The following is a 20,324-nucleotide window of genomic DNA, read 5'->3' on the forward strand; positions in this document are numbered from 1 at the left end:
GTCAGAACACAGCTACAATACCATTGAAAATTAGGCTGACATTTAATATACTGTTGATGCATTGCTACTACTTTGCTGCTGTGTTAAAAATAAATCTCTACCTCCACCATTCTGCTTTCAACAATGAAGAAGTGCACTCTCCCTGTCTAAGAAGCATTTGAGTTCTAGGAACCTGTGAAATGAATAGACTTGCACATAGCTTTTCCATAGAATTGGTGCTTATCAGACTGGCAAGCAGAAACGGTGGAGTCTCTGAATCATCAAAGGCAGTTGGTAGTAGATTTATTTAATTTTGCCTCAGGTAGAAAAGGGAGGATTACTTTTGATCAGGTTAAATTCACGAAAGGTAAAGACTCAGATGTGTGCTTAAACCTTATTCTCTGATTCAGCGTCACCTACTAGGCATCAGGATTCCACGTGTCTAAGTAGCCTCCTTATCAACAATATTTTTCTCTGTGATATTTGATATTTGCAAAATGCAGTCTTTTTCACTAGCCTCAAATGCATGCAATGAATATTTCATTATTGAAAGTAATATTAAAGAATAATGCCTTTATAAACATTTAATATTTCTAATAAAATACCATGGATGGTATAACTCTGAAATAACCACAGAGAATTCGAGGTTTATGCAAAGATTTGTCGCTCAGGTAGCTGTTGCAGTTTTTGTGGGTATGTGAGCCAAGCTGGGAAGCTGGTTTGCAGACATTTTGTCCCCTTTCTAGGTGACATCCTCAGTGCTGGGGAACCTTCTATGCTGTACGGTGACAGTTGTGAGCTGTTCACAATCCTTAGAATCCATGGAATCCCTACAGTATGGAAATAGGCCATTCAGCTCAAAGCCCATACTGACTCACTTCCCCACCCCACCCTATTCTATCCCTGCAACCCTCATTTCCCATGGCTAATTCACCTAACTGACATATCCCCTGGACACTAATGGCAATTTAGCATGGCCAATCCACCTTAACCTGCACATCTTTGGACTTGTGGCCTGCCTTACAATAACAAGACCAAACACAGACTGTGTGACCATTTTTCAGCACATCTCCACTCTGTCTATGGGAATGACCTTGAGCTCCCAATTTCTTGCTATTTATTTGGATCATCTTGCTCTCATACAAACATTTCTGTCCCCAACCTGTTGCAATGTTCCAGCAAAGCACAATATATACTTGAGAAACAACACCTCACTTTCCGCTTCGGCACTTTATAGCCTTGAAATCTCAATATTAAATTCCATAACTTAAGGAACTGATTACATTATGTCTACTCTCAATTTTCTTTCCATTCTCTTCCTACTCCCCTCTACAAACCCTGCACAGCCTTGTCTTATTTATTTTACTCTTTGTAAAGAGATAGGAGAGAGTAAGGACTACAGATGTTGGAGATCAGAGTCAAAAAATATGGCGCTGGAAAAGCACAGCAGATCAGGCAGCATCCAAGAACCTTTTGAATTCATCAAGAGCTTAAGCTCGAAACTTCGACTCTCCTGCTCCTCAGCTGCTGCCTGACCGGCTATGCTTTTCCAGCACCACACTCTTTGTAGAGAGAACCAATTCTGTCCATTTCACACCTTAATTTACATTCTCTGCCATTAACAATGCCTTTCTCTTAAACACTGGGCCTTTGCCTCTGTCATAAATATATAAAAATACATTTTCCAACCTCTTTAAGTTCTGAAGAAGAGTTTTGCCAGACTTGAAACGTTAACTCTGTTTCTCTCCCCGCAGATGCTGCTGAACCTGTTCAGTTTCTCCAGCATTTTCTGTGTTTGTTTAATAGTTTGTGACATTTGTGGTGATAAATACTCACATTCAGCAGGCACACCTTTTGGAGTTCTTCAGTTAACAACCCCTATAAACTTACTTTTCAGTTTCTCCCAAGTTTCCAAATAACAAAAATCAAATAGCTAACTTTACAGAGCAGCTGTTCAGTCTTTGGACTGAATACAGTGAGCCGCTGTTTATGCCCTTCAGATGTCAACTATCATCTGTGTATTTGTTTAATCAATTGCCTATATTCAGCTGAAATAAGTTATATCAGTTTGTAATTCAGGTTATTTTTCAGCAGCAATTATCATGACCTCAGGACTGTCTAACTCTGTTCTGTCATAAAGCATCAAATGCTTGCTCATAGCCTTCTGTTTATCTTTAACGTGAAAGAAAATGTGAAAATATGATCTGTAACTCTTAGGATTTCTCAATTTTATCTTGTACAACTTTTTCTGAGCAGTCACCCAGCTTTCAACAGACCACAGGTTAGCTATTTAATAATCCATATAATTTATTGTCTAAAATTTACAGCCAGGTTTTCCAAACAATGAAACTCTACATAAAGAACGTTGGAATTTTTAAATTATGAATGGTGCAAGGGAAGAAAAACTGCTCTCCACACTCCAGTGGTCATAGAACTTACTTTAACAATATTCTCTAGAGTTAATTGAAAAAAATGCAAACCCATTGTTAGGTAATCCCTCCAGCCACTGTCAGATTAAATAGTTTAAACAAGGTTGCATGAGTACCCCATCGAAGCATGGAAAAGACTGGCATAAAATCAAAACTGCCTAGGCAGCAAAGAAAGGCAGATTTCACCAGCTGTTTTCCATTCCCTAACCCTGAACTCAATGATATATATTACAAACAAGCTCCTTTGGATGTGAAGCTGCCTGGGTGATGATATGTGCCTGTGGTGTGGGCATAAAGCATCAATGTTCACGATGGCCATTTTGGCAACCTTCCATTATAAAACTGCCAATTTAATGCAATCTATATTGGAACGTGGCATTTGTTTGGTGTGGATTTCTGCCCAGAAAGAACTATTTGAGATTGACCACCTTCATTTTATTTTATACCTTTGCTACCATCTCAAGGGGAAGAGATATTCTCGAAATCCAGTTGAGTTGGATTTGACGTTGTTTGGGAGATGATGGAATTTTGGTCTCACTCATTGCAATACCAAGTCCTCAGTTTTTTCAGATTTAGTCTCCTTCTTTAGCATGATGTATCACAATCAAATATAAATGAAGTGTGTGAGTGTGTGTAAATGAAATTGTAGTCAGCTCCTACTGACTGTGCTCTCTATACATAATTGCATGCTTATAATTTAATTTCTTACATATTGTTGCTATTTCAAACTCATATGCTCAAGGAGCTTGCAACTGTCTACTGGGATCATGCTTGTAATAATAGATAAAAGCCTACAAACCAATCCTTCCTTATTACTTTTTATTAGATTAGATTAGATTACTTACAGTGTGGAAGCAGGCCCTTCAGCCCAACAAGTCCACACCGCCCCGCCGAAGCGCAACCCACCCATACCCCTACATTTACCCCTTACCTAACACTACGGGCAATTTAGCATGGCCAATTCACCTGACCTGCACATCTTTAGACTGTGGGAGGAAACTGGAGCACCCAGAGGAAACCCATGCAGACACGGGGAGGACGTGCAAACTCCACACAGTCAGTCGCCTGAGGCGGGAAATGAACCCGGGTCTCTGGCGCTGTGAGGCAGCAGTGCTAACCACTGTGCCACCGTGCCGCCCATATTTTCTTTCAACACAGGTGAACTGATCAAATCAAACTATAAGAAAATATATTTTTGGAAACTAGGCTTCATAAAAAGAGAGACACAAACAACTTTTAATCTGTGTATGGTGTATATAATGTGAGTTTTTTTTTGTGATGCGAATCAAGAAAAGTTTTCAATTGTCAAGTAGAAATGTTAGAGAAATCTGCCAGAGAGAAAACTGAAAATTAATGTCATATGTCTTTAATAGTGGAAAGCTAAAAGTAAATTGAAGATAAAAGCCACATCTAATTTCATTCTGTACATTGATGTGATGCAGAAATATTTCAGTTATAATGTAGGCTGTATTCAACAATATGGCCTTGCTGGCACATTACCTGTTATAAATTCGGTTCGGAAACAGTTAAACGTGAAATTGCATTTTGAAAGTATTCTTATTCTGCATTAAAAGTGATTTAGTGGCAAGTCTACACTGAGCCCTCACATGTGATCTTGAAATTCTCCGGATAACTTGTTTTTGAGTATATCCACTTCATTGGCAAATCCAGAAGCCTACCACTGATCGAATTCAAACTGACAAAACGTGACAGAGGTTCCTTTGTTCAGGCTGGTTTGCCTCTCCATGCTGGGCTTAGAGTGGGGTTAAATCTCAGATGTTTTTAAGATCAGCATTTAATGTATTACTGATACTTACATTGAGCCATTCAGGTCTCCTGATAGTCAGAGACTGGATATAGCCTGACCACCAGATCATTCCTAACTACTGACACAGTGAGTATGTGGTAATTACCTGGTAAGTTTAAATGTTGATGAAAATACCTGGAGTGTGGAATCCTCAGCTAAAATTCCCTAAACCTGAGTTAAAATTGTAGACTTCAGAGGAGTTTCAAATTACTTGCCTGTATAATTACCCAGAAAATATCAGAGGACTTAAACCCTGCTCTAAGATTTAGCATATTATAAAATTAACCTCCCAGTCATTTATACTGACTCTGCCAAAAAAATGCCCCTGACACCAGACTCCATCCCACCACCCAAATGCCCCAATATCTGATTGCCCAAAACCTGCCACCCACTCACCCACACTGACATCCACCCTCCCTACCCCCACTTACCTTCCACCCTACTTTACAGCCACTTATTGCTGCCTATCCATTCACCCCCAGCATTCCAGCATCTTAACTATTTATCCACCTGCCAATTTAACCCTCCCCCACCAATGTGCCATCTTACCCCCTCATGCATCCTTCGCCCTTACTCATCTGTCACCGTACCCCTTTACTCACCTGCCACCCATCTCTTTATCTACACTTGGAAAGTGTATTAAAAGGTATGATTGTGTCTAAACTATGGCTAGCACACAACTTGCAACAAATCCACATTCTCTTAATGTCTAAAACCTCCATGAATAGTAATTGAACTGTGACTAATAAGTGAAGCTAAAGGTAAAATTGTAGCAAAGAAGGTGGGCTTATCTTTGGAACTCCTTACCACAGAGAGCTGTGGGACACAGGCCTTGTGTTTTTTTAAGACTGAGATACAGATAGACAGATTTGTGATCAGAAGGGAAATCAAGGGTTGCAGGGGAAAGGCAGGAAAATGCACATGGGGAATGTAGGATCAGCCATGATCCTACTGAATGGCAGAGCAAGCCCGAGGGGCCAAATAGTCTACTCCTATTCCTATTTCTGATGATCTTAAAGTAATCGAATAATAGACAGAGCAATTATAAAATTCAGCAAAGAAGGACTAAAACACTGAAAGGAAGTGGAAAGAGGATTGTGAGACTAGATTAGCAATTGGGGAAAACCAGATTCTAAATATTTCTATTGATATAAACCCATTATGTAGGAGTTCTACACATGGTCAATTTAAAGTATCAGCTGGGCTCTCATTGTCATTCAATCATGCTTACCAGCAGCTACATATAGACATATCTCTTTAGGCAAAAGGAACACGTCTAGGCATTACGCTTTTTTGAATTGAATAAAGTACTTGGGACAATATTACATTAGTGTCCAGCAGAGTGCATTTGCCAATCAATCAGCATTTTATTTTCATACAGTTTAAATTGTTGTTCTCTTTGAAATTTGGCACTTTTGTGTCTGCCTTGATATGAGGATAACAATGTGCACAACAGCATGATCTATTTTTTTCTCCAAAACACTCAAATTCTATCTTTAAGTGACTGTTTTAGGTATATAAATAAGCAGAGATTAATGTGAGCAAACTTTAGCCCATTGAAGAAATGGATTAGTGAATTATAATGAGTAATAAGCAAATTTCATTACACACTAAATGAATGGTCTATATTTGGCTTCATTGTCAATGGATCAGCATCCAAGAACTCCCTCCCTAAAAACACCGTGCTAGAATCTACTGTTGAGGACTTGGTAGCAGGGGATTTAGAGAATCAAATATGACCAGGGCTCATAAATTTGTGTTTCTTTGATCTGTTCAAACTGTTATGGATGTAACTGCAGAATGGGTAAGGGCAAATTATTTAATGTCATATATTTGGATTTTCAAAAAGCATTTGAAATGTTGTGCATTAGGTTATCACACAACGTTAGGTATCTTGAGTAAAACATTAGTATAGATTAGGATTGGTTCCAGGGCAGAAAAAAACAGGAATAAATGGGATAATATAAAGCACAGAACTGTGGATACTGGAGAGCTGAAATAAAAATGGAAACTGCTGATGAAACTTAGCAGGTGTGGGGATAAAGCATTGTTGACGTTTCAAGGCTGGTGACTCCTCCATCAGAACTGATAGCAGCTAGGAAAAAGAGGTATTTATGGTAAGGACATGTTTGGGCAGTGAGGGAGGGGAGATGGGACCCAGAGAGACAGAGATATGAAAAGGGCAGGCATACAAGGGGATTATTGATAATAAGCTAGGATGAAGAGAAGCTGAATAAGTAAAAATGAGGGCTAAGAACAGGAGAGATTGGATAGGCTGTGCTGAAAACAACTCCTATATTATGATAATAGGACTAAACAGAATAAATGTTTCTCAGTTTGCTGACAATATTAAGTTAGGTGACAGTGAAGGGTTTGCGGAGGGGTATTAACCAAGGTGAGTGGGCAAAAACATGGCAGCAGGAATGCAATATGCAAAATGCTGACTTATACTTTGGTAGGAAAATAAAAATGCGGGATAGTTCTTAAATGCTAAAAGGCTGAGAAACATTCAGAGGGACCTGGAAGTTCTTCTATATGACTCATAGGAAGTTAACATGAAGTATAACAAATATTTAGGAAGGTGAATGCTATAAGAGTGTTTACTGCAAAGGAATTCAAGGATAAGAAGTGTTACTGCAATTATACAGGGTATTGGTAAGGCCAAACCTAGGGTACACAGTTAGAGTGCTGTGTGCAGTTTGGTGTCCTTATGTAAAGAAGGACAAGCCCCAGAGACAGTGCAATGAATGTCCACCAGAATGAAAGGGAAATATTTTAATCCTCTGATCCTTTAAAGACTAAATGAGACTTGGCTTTCTTGGTCTAAGCATTTATTCATTCCTATATGGGTGAAACGATCAAAGATGGCTCACAACTCTCCAATTTGTTACAAACAATGTCTTTATATTACTTTTATAGATAACAGTTTTCCAACAAACACACTTACAGTTACACACTCTTATCTCTGTCCAACAATGGTCATTCTAACTTGCATGACTATATTATCCAATCCTATTCATATACATACAATTGATTATATTGTAGAATCAAATCCTGACTGATTCATCTCCTGACTGTCAGTGTGCACTTTCTGATGATGAAAATACTGTCCTTTGCCCCTTTCACAGGCCTATATTCCCTGGAGATAAAATGTCTGAGAACTGGCATAATTGTAATGATATAACATTCTTAAGGGACTTGGCAACGTAGATACTTAGAAAATATTTCCCTTGGCTGAGGAAACTGAGAACACAGAATGATATATTACAAATCAGTGGTGTCCAATTTGAAGAGAAATTTCTTCTCTTACTGAGAACTCTTTAGAATTTATTATCCGAGGGAGCTGTACATGCTTAATTGTTGAGCATCTTTAAGACACCAAAGGAATTAAGGGATAGTGCAGGAAGTGATTTGATGTGGAAAATCTGCCATAAGCTTTTTGAATGGTGTTGTGCCAAAATTGCTGTTCTGACTTATTATTTGAAAATAAAACTTGTATTTCGAAAGCACCTTCCATGACCACCAAATGTCTAAAAGCATGGTATCACCAAAGAAATACTATTGACTTGCCATTGCATGTTGTAACTTCAGAAACGCAACAGCAAGCCCTGTGCACAGCAACCTTGCACAAAAATCAATGTGGTAATGACCAGATTTTAATAATAGTGTTGATTGGAGAATAAATGTGGATGTAGTGAGGGAAGAAGATTTCCAATCTTAGAGAATAGCAGTTGGCTGATGGAAGTTGGAAGATCCTTAATGGAGAGGAATTATGTTCACTTTGAAACCAGGTGAGAAAGGCAATGGGAAGCCACTTCTTTTGCTTCAAAGTATTTGGCAATAAATGAAAAAGCAGGACATGACGCAGAGTGTACAGGAGACAGAGTTTCTTTTGACAGGAGTCAAAACTCCATTTTGCTGAATCCATTAAGTTGTCATGGTGATTTTTTTTTATTTTCTTCTGTGGCTGTTTTGGAAATTCCTTTCTATTCCAAATCTGATCCATGTCAATTGAGCTCTGGCACTGCCTGTTGATTGGAAGTTTCCTGCCCCTTTGTTGAAGTTGCTACACAACAAATCTAACTAAATTCCTTGTCCTCCTCACACCTGCAGATCTATTTGATAGTTTTGAGGTTTTAATGTAAAAGATAAGGAAATATGAAATTCTAGATTTAATAACTTACTGTGCTGATGGTATCAAGTTTCATTGTGAAACCAAACAGTATGATTTGGAGCACTTTCTTAAAGATCATTGTTATTACTTTCTTCAGAAATGATGTTGACTTGGCATTTAAGAAGAAATATTTGCCAGAACAATCTGTGCACCTGGAAGTTTATTATTAAATACGCCAGATAAATGTGCGTGTACAACAGCAACATTTTGGGTTGGATGGAATGTAATTAATTACACGTATTCAGGTGATGTCCCATAAATAACAAAAATGCAATCATGTGGGCGGCACAGTGGCTCAGTGCTTAGTACTGCTGTCTCACAGTGCCAGGGACCCAGGTTTGATTCCAGCCTCGGGTGACTATCTGTGTGGAGTTTGCACATTCTCCCAGAGTCTGCATGGGTTTCCTCCCACAGTCCCAAGATGTGTAGGTTAGATGGTTTGGCCATACTAAATTATCCATATTGTCCAGGGGTGTGCAGGCGAATTGGATTACCCATGGGAATGCTGGGTAACAGGGTAGGGGTTGGACCAGATTGAGCTGCTGTTTCGAAACTCAGTGTGGACTCAATGGGCTGAATGACCTACTTCTACACTGTTCGGATTCTATGATTCTAATACATAGCACGAAATTTGTGATTCTAGGCATGACGTTTGACCTACATTAGGCTAATGTATTTGTTGTGTCACAAGTTCCAGATAAGCCTTGTAAACTTAGGATATCTGAAGAATATCTTTTAAATTCCTTCATTTTTTTCTTAGTTCACCATTATAAACATATTTGGAAAAAGACTGAGAGATCAACATTTAAAATGGAGTTTCAAACTACTTTTGAACTCGTGATGCCCTTGGAAAGGCAAATTTCATTGTATTTTTATGTTGTTCTTGGGAAGTGACAGTCACTAGCAAGCCGCATATTACCCTGATTGTCATTGTGAATGTAATAGTGAGCTGTCTTCACAAAAGACTCATTTTTCTTTCCCCTCTAGTTGGTTTGATTGAACTGATTGCCTTGCTAAACCATTTCAGAGCACAGTTAAGCGGTAACTCCATTGTTGTGCGTCTGGAGCCACATGTAGGCCAGACCTGTTAAGGATGGCAAATTTCCTTCCCCAAAGGGCATTAGCAAACCAAATTTTTCCTCACAATAATCTGTAGTCTGCCAATCAGTATTAATTGAATGTAAAATCTGCTCAGCTGCTCTGGTGGAATGTGAATTCACATCACCAGGCCAGTTGGGCTCCTGGATTTTTCTAGGAGCACTACCATTCTGTCAGCACCTTTGTCTAGAGAGGGAGAGAGAGAGTTAGAGCTGTAGTTAATTCTGAACCCGATTGTGCTGTCTCACATGTGTCACAACCCACCATTGTCCAACAAAGTCAGGAACTTGCAAACTCTCACCCTCAGAGACACCTGAATGCAGCCTCCCATGTTTCAGCATTGTTTCATGTGGGTCCCTATTAAGGATTAAAAGAATTAGGCAGCTAAACCTGGTAAAACAGAGTTCCAGCAAGCCAGTTGCAACCCGTCCATAGACTCCCATCAGAGTTAATGTGCATGTGCACAAGATGAGCTGTGCATTGACAGTGCAGTGTGCGCAGTCCAACTGTCTTCAATGGCTTCATCAATGACTCCACCATAAGCCCGGAAATAGGAAGTAGAAGTGTTTACTGATGATTGCACAATGTTCAATTCCATTCACATCAGCTCAGACGCTGAAAGAGTTTGCCCTTTTACAGCAAGACCTGGACAATATTCAGGCTAGTGCTGACAAATACCAAGTAATATTTGTACTGCGCAAATGTTAGGTAATAGCCATCTCCGACAAGAGAGAGTCAAACCATTTCCCCTTGATATTCAACGGCATTACCAATTTTGAATTCCCATTATCAACAGACTGAGGATCACCATTGACCATAAACCTAGCTGGACCAGCAGTAAAAATGTCATGACTCTAAAACCAGTTTGGAAGCTAGGTGTTCTGTGGTATGGAATGAAATAGCTGACTCCCTAAAGCCTGTGAACCATCCACAAGACACCAGTCAGGATGAAATACGCTGCACTTGCCTGGATGATTGCATGTCCAACAATGCTCAAGATGCTTTACGCCCTCCAGGGCAAAGTTTTTATTCATTCTATTCATTATCTCAAATATTTATTTCCTTCACCACTATCATGTGTTTCTCATTGTGTGAGGGTCGTTCAGCCTTGATAGTCATCACCACACTCGTGTATTTATGATCAAAGGTGTGGGTTTACCTATATGAATCACACTGAAGGACAATGAATATTACAAGCAACACAGCTTTCAGAGTTTAAATAATAAGTGTGTCTTTTTAAGATATATGGTAAACATCACTGTGGTACAATTGATGCTAAATGTTCTTAAATGACTATGAAGTAAGCAGATTATTTGCTCTTGGACTTCATTGAAGTAAATGCCTCCAGGTTCCCCGACTCACGGTTGTTAAAGTCCCAAAGTGTCTTAAGGTTTGTCAGGACATGTGGGACAGGCAACTCTCAGTATGGCACTGGGTTGAGTATTCTGCAGGCTAGAATGAAATGTTCTCCCTGTTGACATTGGTTCCCAGATTGTATCTTCTGCCATCAAAGTCTTGTTTGGTGACAGGATTTCCCTTGGTCGTGATTATAGAGAGAGACACGCAGTGCTTTGATGTGCTGATCTTGTCGAGTTGAGTGCCTCATTATACTTCCTTCCTTTTCCCACGGTTTGACACTTTCCTTTCCAAGGTTGCTCCAGTTATATTGTTTTCTGACTGCTCTATTCAGACAGTAAAAACAAACAAAAGTTTCCTCAATCTGATCCTGGACATAAAGATTTGATCAAATGCATTTTGTTTAATTTCCCCGTCATCTAGCTGGGAATGCAAAACAATGGAACTCCTGATCTTGAATATTGTATGATGTGTGACCTACATTCTGATGGTTTAAGTTGGCTCCCTGATTATATACAGTGGATGTCATTGACTACCTAACCAATTTGGAGATGGTGTATGAGGTGATCAGTGAATCTGTTGGGTGGGGTTGGTTTTAGTTTTATATTTGAAAGGTTTGTCCTTTCTGGTCATGGGGCCTGTGTTTTAAACAGGATCCCTTTTCCCAAAACTGTGATATTCCCATGGGGTAAACCTTGGTGAATCTTGCAGATGATACATACTGATGGCATCGTGTTAGTGGTGAAAGCTTATCATTTTAATCCAAGGTTAATCTCAGGTTTGACAGCATCTTCCAAACCAGAAACCTCTGCCACTTTATAGGATAAGAGCAGCAGAAGTATTGGAATGCATACATTTTGAAGCTCCCCTCCAAATTACCAGGGTGGCAAAATATATCAATAAAACAAAGAACTACAAATACTGGAGATCTGAAACACACATGAACAGAAATGAGTTTATTGGGGAGCACTACTCCTTCATCAGGTACTACAACCACCTGATGAAGGAGCAACACTCCGAAAGCTAATGCTTCCAAACAAACCTTTGGACTATAACCTGGTGTTGTGTGATTTTTAACTTTGTACACCCCAGTCTAACACTGGCGTCTCCAAATCATGAACAGAAATAGCTGGAGAAACTCAGCAGATGTGGCAGTATCTGTGGAGAGAAAATAGACTTAAAGTTTCAAGTCTAGTTCTGAAGAAGGGTCACTAGACTTGAAACGTTAACTCAGGTTTTTCTCCACAGATTCTGCCAGACCTGTTGAGTTTCTCCATGAAAATACATCAATGCTGTATTAAAATAACACACTCCCTTCCAGCACTGTGAGAGAAACTTTACCACATGATTGCAGTGGATCAATATTATAGTTCACCATACCTTCCTGATGTGCTGGCTGGACAGCACCTGCTGAGTTTACCACATGGAAAAGTAAAAGACAGACTTGTTCTGTTATCAATGAGATCCTTAACAAGTCTGTCATGGTTTAAATGGTCTCATTTTGATATAAGGTACACCAGAATATTCTGAATGGGAGATTGCATAATCACGCTATACAGCTCATTGACGAGCCTTTGTGAGCTGTACTTGAAGCATTTCAAAAATCAAGTGATATATTTTCATAAACTGACACAAAGTAGGCAATTCATCTTTCTAACAAAGACTCTCAGACTGAGGGACCCTTAGAGGGAGACGAAAAACAGCTTGAAAGACAGAGGGAAAGGTTGTTGAATTCTGAAGAAGAGTTATACCAGACTCAAAGAGTTGCTGTTTCTCTCTGCATAGATATTACCAGACCTGCTGAGTTTCTCCAGTATTCTCTGCATCTGTTTCAGATTTCCAGCATTTGTGATATGTTGCCTCAATTCGCGCTATCTGTGGTGTCTTGGCCAATATTTATCCGCAAAAATAGATCAACTGTCATATATCTCATTGCTGCTGTAGGAGAACACTGTGCACAACATGTGGCTGTTCCATGTCCAACAGTGTGACAGTAAATACTCTGTGAAAAGAACTTCATCAGTTGCAAAGGTACTTTGAATCATCTGGTGATTTTAAAAATATGCCAGAAATGCAAGTCTTTCTTTCTTGTTCTTGCTTCAAATATACTCCTCTTAGGAAGTTTGTTGAAGGCTTTATAGGAGATTCTAAATTATGTTACAGACTGCCTTAAATTTATGTCGAGTGTGTGGTGCTGGAAAAGCACAGCAGGACAGGCAGCATCTGAGGAGCAGGAGCATCGACATTTCAGGCAAAATAAAGGGCTTTTGCGTGAAACATCGATTCTCCTGCTACTCGGATGCTGCCTGACTTGCAATGCTTTTCCAGCACCACACTCTCGACTCTAATCTCCTGCATCTGCAATCCTCAGTTCTGCCTCAAATTTATGCCATTTGCTTACCTCACACTAGAGCAATTCTAGGATTTGACTGACTGGATTTGGGCAAAACTCACTTTGCCCTATCCCTTCATCTCCATGTCCATGCAGAGTGCTTTTTCAAACTGTTGCTCATCTTAAAACATTTGACACTGAAAATTAGATGATTAATATGCATGATATTGGAAATTTGTGATCCATAGGATGAGTTCATAGCTTGAATTGCATATGTCTATGTTATGGGCATAGGGGACTATGACTCGTTTCAGTGACTGCAGTATGTTCTTTACTTTACGACCATCAAGACTCAGCGTGGATTTGCATAGTTGTAAAGAACTATTCCCAACTTTTTTTTTGGTCATCCTGTTGTAATTCATGGCTCATGTTGACCAATCTTTTGCTCCTTTGTTCCCTTACACTCTTCCCTCTTGCCTTACACCATCATGCCTTTTCTTGAGAGGTTCCCCAATGAATTATTGTTTCAGATGGAATATCCTAGCCTCCAGGGTAAGAGGATGGAGGGGTGCTGAACTAGATCCCCTTCATTGTTCACTGAATTATGTTAATTTGAAGAGGATCCTTCCCTGATGGATTTATTTCCCCTGACCCAATGAACTTATGTTTTAAAAGGAGACAATTTAAGCAGGCTTTCTTGCGTTCTTCACAAAAGAGTGAATTTATTCAATACTTAAGGAGAGAAGAAATAATAAAGTAACACACCATATGCATAGAAATAAGAAGTAAGTCAATAAAGATAGCATTTTTCGAAGATCTATAGATTGATCTCTGACTTCCAGCAGGAGAAGATGATGGGCTGTTCTCGGCCTTTGTATTGGGTGATATCAGAAGCATAATTGTAGATAGGTGAACAGTTGATTTATGGAGACTTAGCTTTGCAGGTCAGTTCAAAGACCTTTGTCCTGTTTCTTTTCAACTGCGGATTCATTTGCTTTTTGTTTTCCAGCAAAGGAAGAGAAAATCTTCCTTTCTTTTTCATTGCAATGCAGGGATAACCTGAGGTTTTCTCAGCTGTAACTTTTACCCACTAAAATAGACAGGCTAGAGTTAAAATTGGCTTTTAACCCACTTTGATGTGCATTCGTTGAAAGCGAAAAATATAAACGTTGTACTGTGCTTAGGCCCATTACATTCACTGTTTGAAAACTCATCAGGTTCACAGTTCAGGTGGAGTGCATTTCTCCTTTTGATGTCTTTCTCTTTGAAGTTTGCTTAGCACCTGTCAGGTGTGATATTCCATGTTCTCGCTTGTGGCTGGATATTAACCACACATGCCTTCCAGACAGTCATTGAATTACTTTGCTCAGAATTTACATTGCCAGTTATTTTTTATCTGTTAAATCCTCTTAAGTACCATCTTGGCCTCCTCTCTTTCCTCCTCAGCGTTTGTATAAAATCTGACCTGTCCTTAACTATTATCAGTTCTGATGAAGGCCACAGATCTGCTGTACCTTCATTTTTCTCTTTCTGCACAGATGCGGCCTGACCAGCTGGAGTATTTCCAACACTTCCCCTTTCTAACTGCACTGCATACTTCAGAGAAAGTGAGGACTGTAGATGTTGAAGATCAGAGGCGAAGAGTGTGGTGCTGGAAAAGCACAGCCAGTCAGGCAACATCCAGGAGCAGGGGAATCGATGTGTCAGGCATAAGCTCTGATGAAGGGCTTTCCTGAGGAAGGGCTTATGCCTGAAACGCCAATTATCCTGCTCCTCGAATGCTGCCTGACTGGTTATGCATTTCTTGCACTGCACTGCATACTTTTTTTTCCCCCAATATTCAAACATTTCTATTATCTTCACTTGCCCACAGTATTTGCCCCTTACTCTCAACTTGGCACTGTGCCAGTAAATAATGCTGCCCATTCACAAACCTGTTAACTACATAACTGATTGGCCATAAGTGTGATATGGAGTTCTCCCACTTATAGAATCATACAAGACAGAAAGAGGCCCTTTGACCTACCACTCCTCCTGGTATCTCTTTGTAAAAGCCACTACATTTCTGCCACTGTTCTTTTCCCACAACCCTTGAATTTTTCGAAGAGGTGACAGTAGAATGTCTATGGACGTTGTTCATATGGACTTCCAGAAGGCATTAATGAAGTCCTAAATAGGAGATGATTAATGAACGTAGAAGCCCATGGAATTGAGGGTAAATTGGTGACATTGCAAGGAATTGGTTGAGTAGCAGTCAATAGAAAATTGGGTTAATGGGTAGATAGAGCTGAAAATGTATTGCTGGAAAAGCGCAGCAGGTCAGGCAGCATCCAAGGAACAAGAGAATCGAAGTTTCGGGCATCAGCCCTTCTTCAGGAATGAGGAAAGTGTGTCCAGCAGGCTAAGATAAAAGGTAGGGAGGAGGGACTTGGGGGAGGGGCGTTGGCAATGCGATAGGTGGAGGGAGGTCAAGGTGAGGATGATAGGCCGGAGTGGGGTGGGGGCGGAGAGGTCAGGAAGAAGATTGCAGGTTAGGAAGGCGGTGCTGAGTTCGAGGTATTTGACTGAGACAAGGTGGGGGGAGGGGAAATGAGGAAACTGGAGAAATGTGAGTTCATCCCTTGTGGTTGGAGGTCTCCCAGGCGGGAGATGAGGCACTCTTCCTCCAACTGCCGTGTTGCCATGGTCTGGCGATAGAGGAGTCCAAGGACCTGCATGTCCTTGGTGGAGTGGGAGGGAGTTGAAGTGTTGGGGTGGTTGGGTTGGTTGGTCCAGGTGTCCCAGAGGTGTTCTCTGAAACGTTCCGCAAGTAGGCGGCCTGTCTCCCCAATATAGAGGAGGCCACATCGGGTGCAGCGGATGCAATAGATGATGTGTGTGGAGGTGCAGGTGAATTTGTGGCAGATATGGAAGTGTCCCTTGGGGCCTTGGAGGGAGGTAAGGGGGGAGATGTGGGCGCAAGTTTTGCATTTCTTGCAGTTGCAGGGGAAGGTGCCTGGAGTGGAGGTTGGGTTGGTGGGAGGTGTGGACCTGACAAGGGATTAACAGAGGGAGTGGTCTTTTCGGAACACTGATAGGAGAGGGGAGGGAAATATGTCACGGGTGGTGGGGTCCATTTGGAGGTGGCGGAAATGACGGTGGATGATACGCTGGATATGGAGGTTGGTGGGGTGGTAGGTGAGGACCAGTGGGGTTCTGTCCTGGTGGCGGTTGGAGGGGCGGGGCTCAAGGGCGGAGGAGCGGGAAGTGGAAGAGATTCAGTGGAGGGCATCATCGACTACGTCTGGGAGAAATTGCGGTCCTTGAAGAAGGCGGCCATCTGGGTTGTACGGTTTTGGAACTGGTCCTCCTGGGAGCAGATGCGGCAGAGATTAAGGAATTGGGAATATGGGATGGCATTTTTACAGGGGGCAGGGTGGGAGGAGGTGTAGTCTAGGCAGCTGTGGGAGTCGGTCGGTTTATAGTAAATGTCTGTGTCGATTCGGTCACCCGCGATAGAAATGGAAAGGTCTCAGAAGGGGAGGGAGGAGTCTGAGACAGTCCAGGTGAATTTGAGGTGGGGGTGGAAAGTCTTGGTAAAGTGGATGAACTGTTCAACCTCCTCGTGGGAGCATGAGGCAGTGCTGATACAGTCATCGATGTAGCGGAGGAAAAGGTGGAGGGTGTTGCCAGTGTAGCTGCAGAAGATGGACTGTTCCACATATCCTACAAAGAGGCAGGCATAGCTGGGGCCCATGCAGGTGCCCATGGCTACTCCTTTGGTTTGGAGGAGGCAATATGGAACCAATGCTGTAGCACAGGGATCTCTGTTAGAGCCTAAATTACTCACATTATTTATTGATGACTTGGATAATGGCATATATACAATTTTGCTGATACATAAAGTTAGATGACATTGAAGACATTGTAAACTCACAACAGGATCTTGAGAGACAAAGTGAATGGGCAAACTGTGGCAAGTGGATTTCAAAGTAACCAAGTATGAGGTTATCCATTTTTTAATATTAAGCCAGATGGCACAGAAACAGACCCTTTAGTCCAACCAGTCCATATCGAACATAATCCCAAACTAAACTAGTCCCACCTGCCTGCTCCTGGTCCATATCCCTCTGAACCTTTCCTATTCATATATCCATCCAAATGTCTTTAAAAGTTGGAATTGTGCCTGCATCCAGCACTTAAAGTCATAGAGTGATAGCGATGTACAGCATGGAAACAGATCCTTCGGTCCAACCCGTCCATGCCGACCAGATAACCTAACCCAATCTAGTCCCACCTGCCAGCACCCAGACCATATCCCTCCAAATCCTTCCTATTCAGATAACCATCCAAGTTCCTCTTAAGTGTTGTAATTGTACCAGCCTCCACCATTTCCTCTGGCAGTTCATTCCATACCCGTACCACCCTTTTTGTGAAAAGGTTGCCCCTTAGGTCTCTTTTATATATTCCCCCTCTCACCCTAAACTTATGCCCTCTCGTTCTGGACTCCCTGACCCCAGGGAAAAGACTTTGCCTATACTCTATCCATGCCCCTCATAATTTTGTAAACTTCTGTAAGGTCAGCCCTCAACCTATGACGCAGCACTTCCTCAGGAAGTTCATTCCACACATGAACCATCCTCTGTGTGAAAAATTTGTCTTTCGTGTCTTCTTGAAATCTCTCTTCTCTCACCTTTAAAAATGTGTTGAAATCCCCCATCCTAGGGAAAAGACAAATACTCTTAACTCTATCTATACCTCTCATTTTATAAACTTCTATCAGGTCATCTCTCAATCTCTTATGCTCCAGTGAAAAAAGTCCCAGCCTATCCAGCTTTTCTTAATAACTCAAACCTTCCATACCCAGAAACATCCTGGTAAATCTCTTCTGAACCCTCTCCAACTTGATAATGTTCTTCCTCTGACTGGACGATCAGAACAGGACACAGTATTCCAGAAGAGCCTCACCAATGTCAAATAAGAACAAAGTGGGTACTGTACAGATCTTACATAAAGATCTAAACCAACTCAACAACATTTGTTCCTCAACACTGGATTCCCCCACATCAGGCAAACAGGCAGTGTCTAGCCCATTTAGCACAGTTCTGCTTTGACCTCTTCCCCTCCTTTCCATAATTATGATATGGCTTCCTTTGCTTCCATATTCAATTCATCCTTCACCATTTCCATCATCCCCAGTGTGAAGCCACCACCAAATATATTTCTCCCCCATCAGAACTCCAAAAGGACTATTGCCACTGCACGTCCTAGTTCACTCTTCAAGCACCTCAAACAGTCCAATCCTCTTCCCCCATCACCTTTCCATGCAAGTTCAGGAAATGTTATATCATCCTTTTCACCTGCTTTCTTGTCACTGTCCAAGGTCCCAAACACTCCTCGCGGATGAAGGGGCAATTACTTTGTAATTGCTGCTCAAAATGTATTTTGGATCTGTAAAGGATAGATCAACGTAATTTCAAGATGGAAGTCCAAAGAGTGCAAAGGTACATACATGTTTAAAATGTCACAAAATAGTCAAGGAAGGAATGGAACGCTGGCCTTTATATCAAGAGGACGGGAGCACAAGGTTGCAGAAGCTATGCTGCAGCTGCACAAAACCTTGTATAGGCCTCGCTTGGAACACTGTGAGCACACCTTAGGAAGGATTTATTGGCCGTGGAGGGAGTATAAACTAGGTTTACAAGAATGATACGTGGAATTCAGGTGTCAGGTTATGAGGAGAGATGATACAAGTTAGGTCTGCTTTCTCTAGAATTTAGAAGGTTATGGGGTGATCTAATCAGGGTCTTCAGGATATTAACAGGAAAAACTAGGGTACATAAAGATAAACTGACCTCTTCCCCTCCTTTCCATAATTATGATATGGCTTCCTTTGCCCTCACCAGCTTCCATATTCAATTCATCCTTCACCATTTCCATCATCCCCAGTGATTCTAAAACTAGGGGACATGCCTGAGAATTAGGGCCAGACCATTCAGGAGAGATGTTCGGAAGCACTTCAGCACAGAAAAAGTAGATGTTTGGAACTCTTTCACAAACTGCAGTGGATGTTGGATACATTATTCATTTAAAATCTGAGATAGATCACTTTTTTTTAAGCAGAGGTATTAAGAGATATGGACCAAAAGCAGGTATCTGGAGTTGGCCACAAATCAGCCATGATCACATTGAATAGCAGAACAGACTTTAGGGCTGAATAGCCTACTCCTGTTCCTATGTTTCCTGTTTTAAAGTAACAAGAGATGGGTTTAAAAGCAGTTGATTGCATTTAATAGCAACAGAAGAAGCCATGCAGTTGTGTTTAGCATACTGAAACAGAACTTGTCAATATAATTCTGAATATTTTAAAAATTATATTTCAAAATAATAAAAGAAAATATTTTAGATATTTTGGCTTCAGTACAAAACAAAGGAGATCAACTAAACGGTGAAGTTTGCACTGATTTTCAAAATTGTGCAAATTCTGAGAAGGTCAATAGGGAAAATTAACCTAGTTATTTGCTAATTGGCAAGGAACAACACTGATGTAGACAAAATGGAGGGAGAGGGTTAAATAGGTTTTCCCCTTGGAGAAGGTGATTAGAATGAGCCATGTATTACACTATGAAGTAATTTGAAAGAGATTTAGTTAATGGTAGAAAAAGAAAAACCTATTAAAAATATAATGAAAGAGCAGGGAAATTAGATTAGAACAAATATCTTCAAGAGCGCGCTGGTAGTGATGCATGCATGATGAATTGAATGACCTACCTCGCTGCTGTAATGTCTATTATTGTCTTGCTTTCTTATTTTTCTTAGTAAGCTACTTAGCTTTCTTTCCTCTCTGACTTTCTTAATCTCTCATGCTCACACTTATGCTTTCAGTCATGCCCTCTATCACTCTTTGCTTGTTTCTGTTTATCTTTGTTTGTCATTTCACCTCCTCTCATTCCTGTTTGCTCACTTTACTCCTTGCACATTCCACAGTAGTCTTCACACCCTTTGGTGTTCTTCCAGTCCAACTGGCTTCCAGATATGGTTCTCAATCTATTCTTCCTTTGCTGGTGGGGTTTTTGCCACTTTTTGTAACCTACAGTCAGTCAATGGGTGATGATCCATTACAGTATTCAAACAATCCTCAGCAACCACCTTCTAGTTCTATCTTCAGCT

General features: G+C 40.8%; 1 protein-coding gene across 14 annotated transcripts in view; it reads left to right on the plus strand.

Moving 5' to 3' along the window:
• The window catches only part of LOC140463855 (putative uncharacterized protein MYH16), a 290,113-nt gene that overhangs the window by 29,514 nt on the left and 240,275 nt on the right, over positions 1–20,324 (plus strand). The window contains exon 1 of one of the 14 annotated variants that reach the window (XM_072558268.1): positions 4,284–4,302. The exons of the other annotated variants lie outside the window; for them this stretch is intronic. The gene's annotated coding sequence lies outside the window, so the exon portion shown is untranslated. Of the gene's footprint in view, positions 1–4,283; positions 4,303–20,324 lie in introns of those variants that run through there. 14 annotated transcript variants of the gene reach the window in all.

Source organism: Chiloscyllium punctatum, chromosome 39, assembly GCF_047496795.1.
Source record: "Chiloscyllium punctatum isolate Juve2018m chromosome 39, sChiPun1.3, whole genome shotgun sequence".
Classification (NCBI taxonomy): domain Eukaryota; kingdom Metazoa; phylum Chordata; class Chondrichthyes; order Orectolobiformes; family Hemiscylliidae; genus Chiloscyllium; species Chiloscyllium punctatum.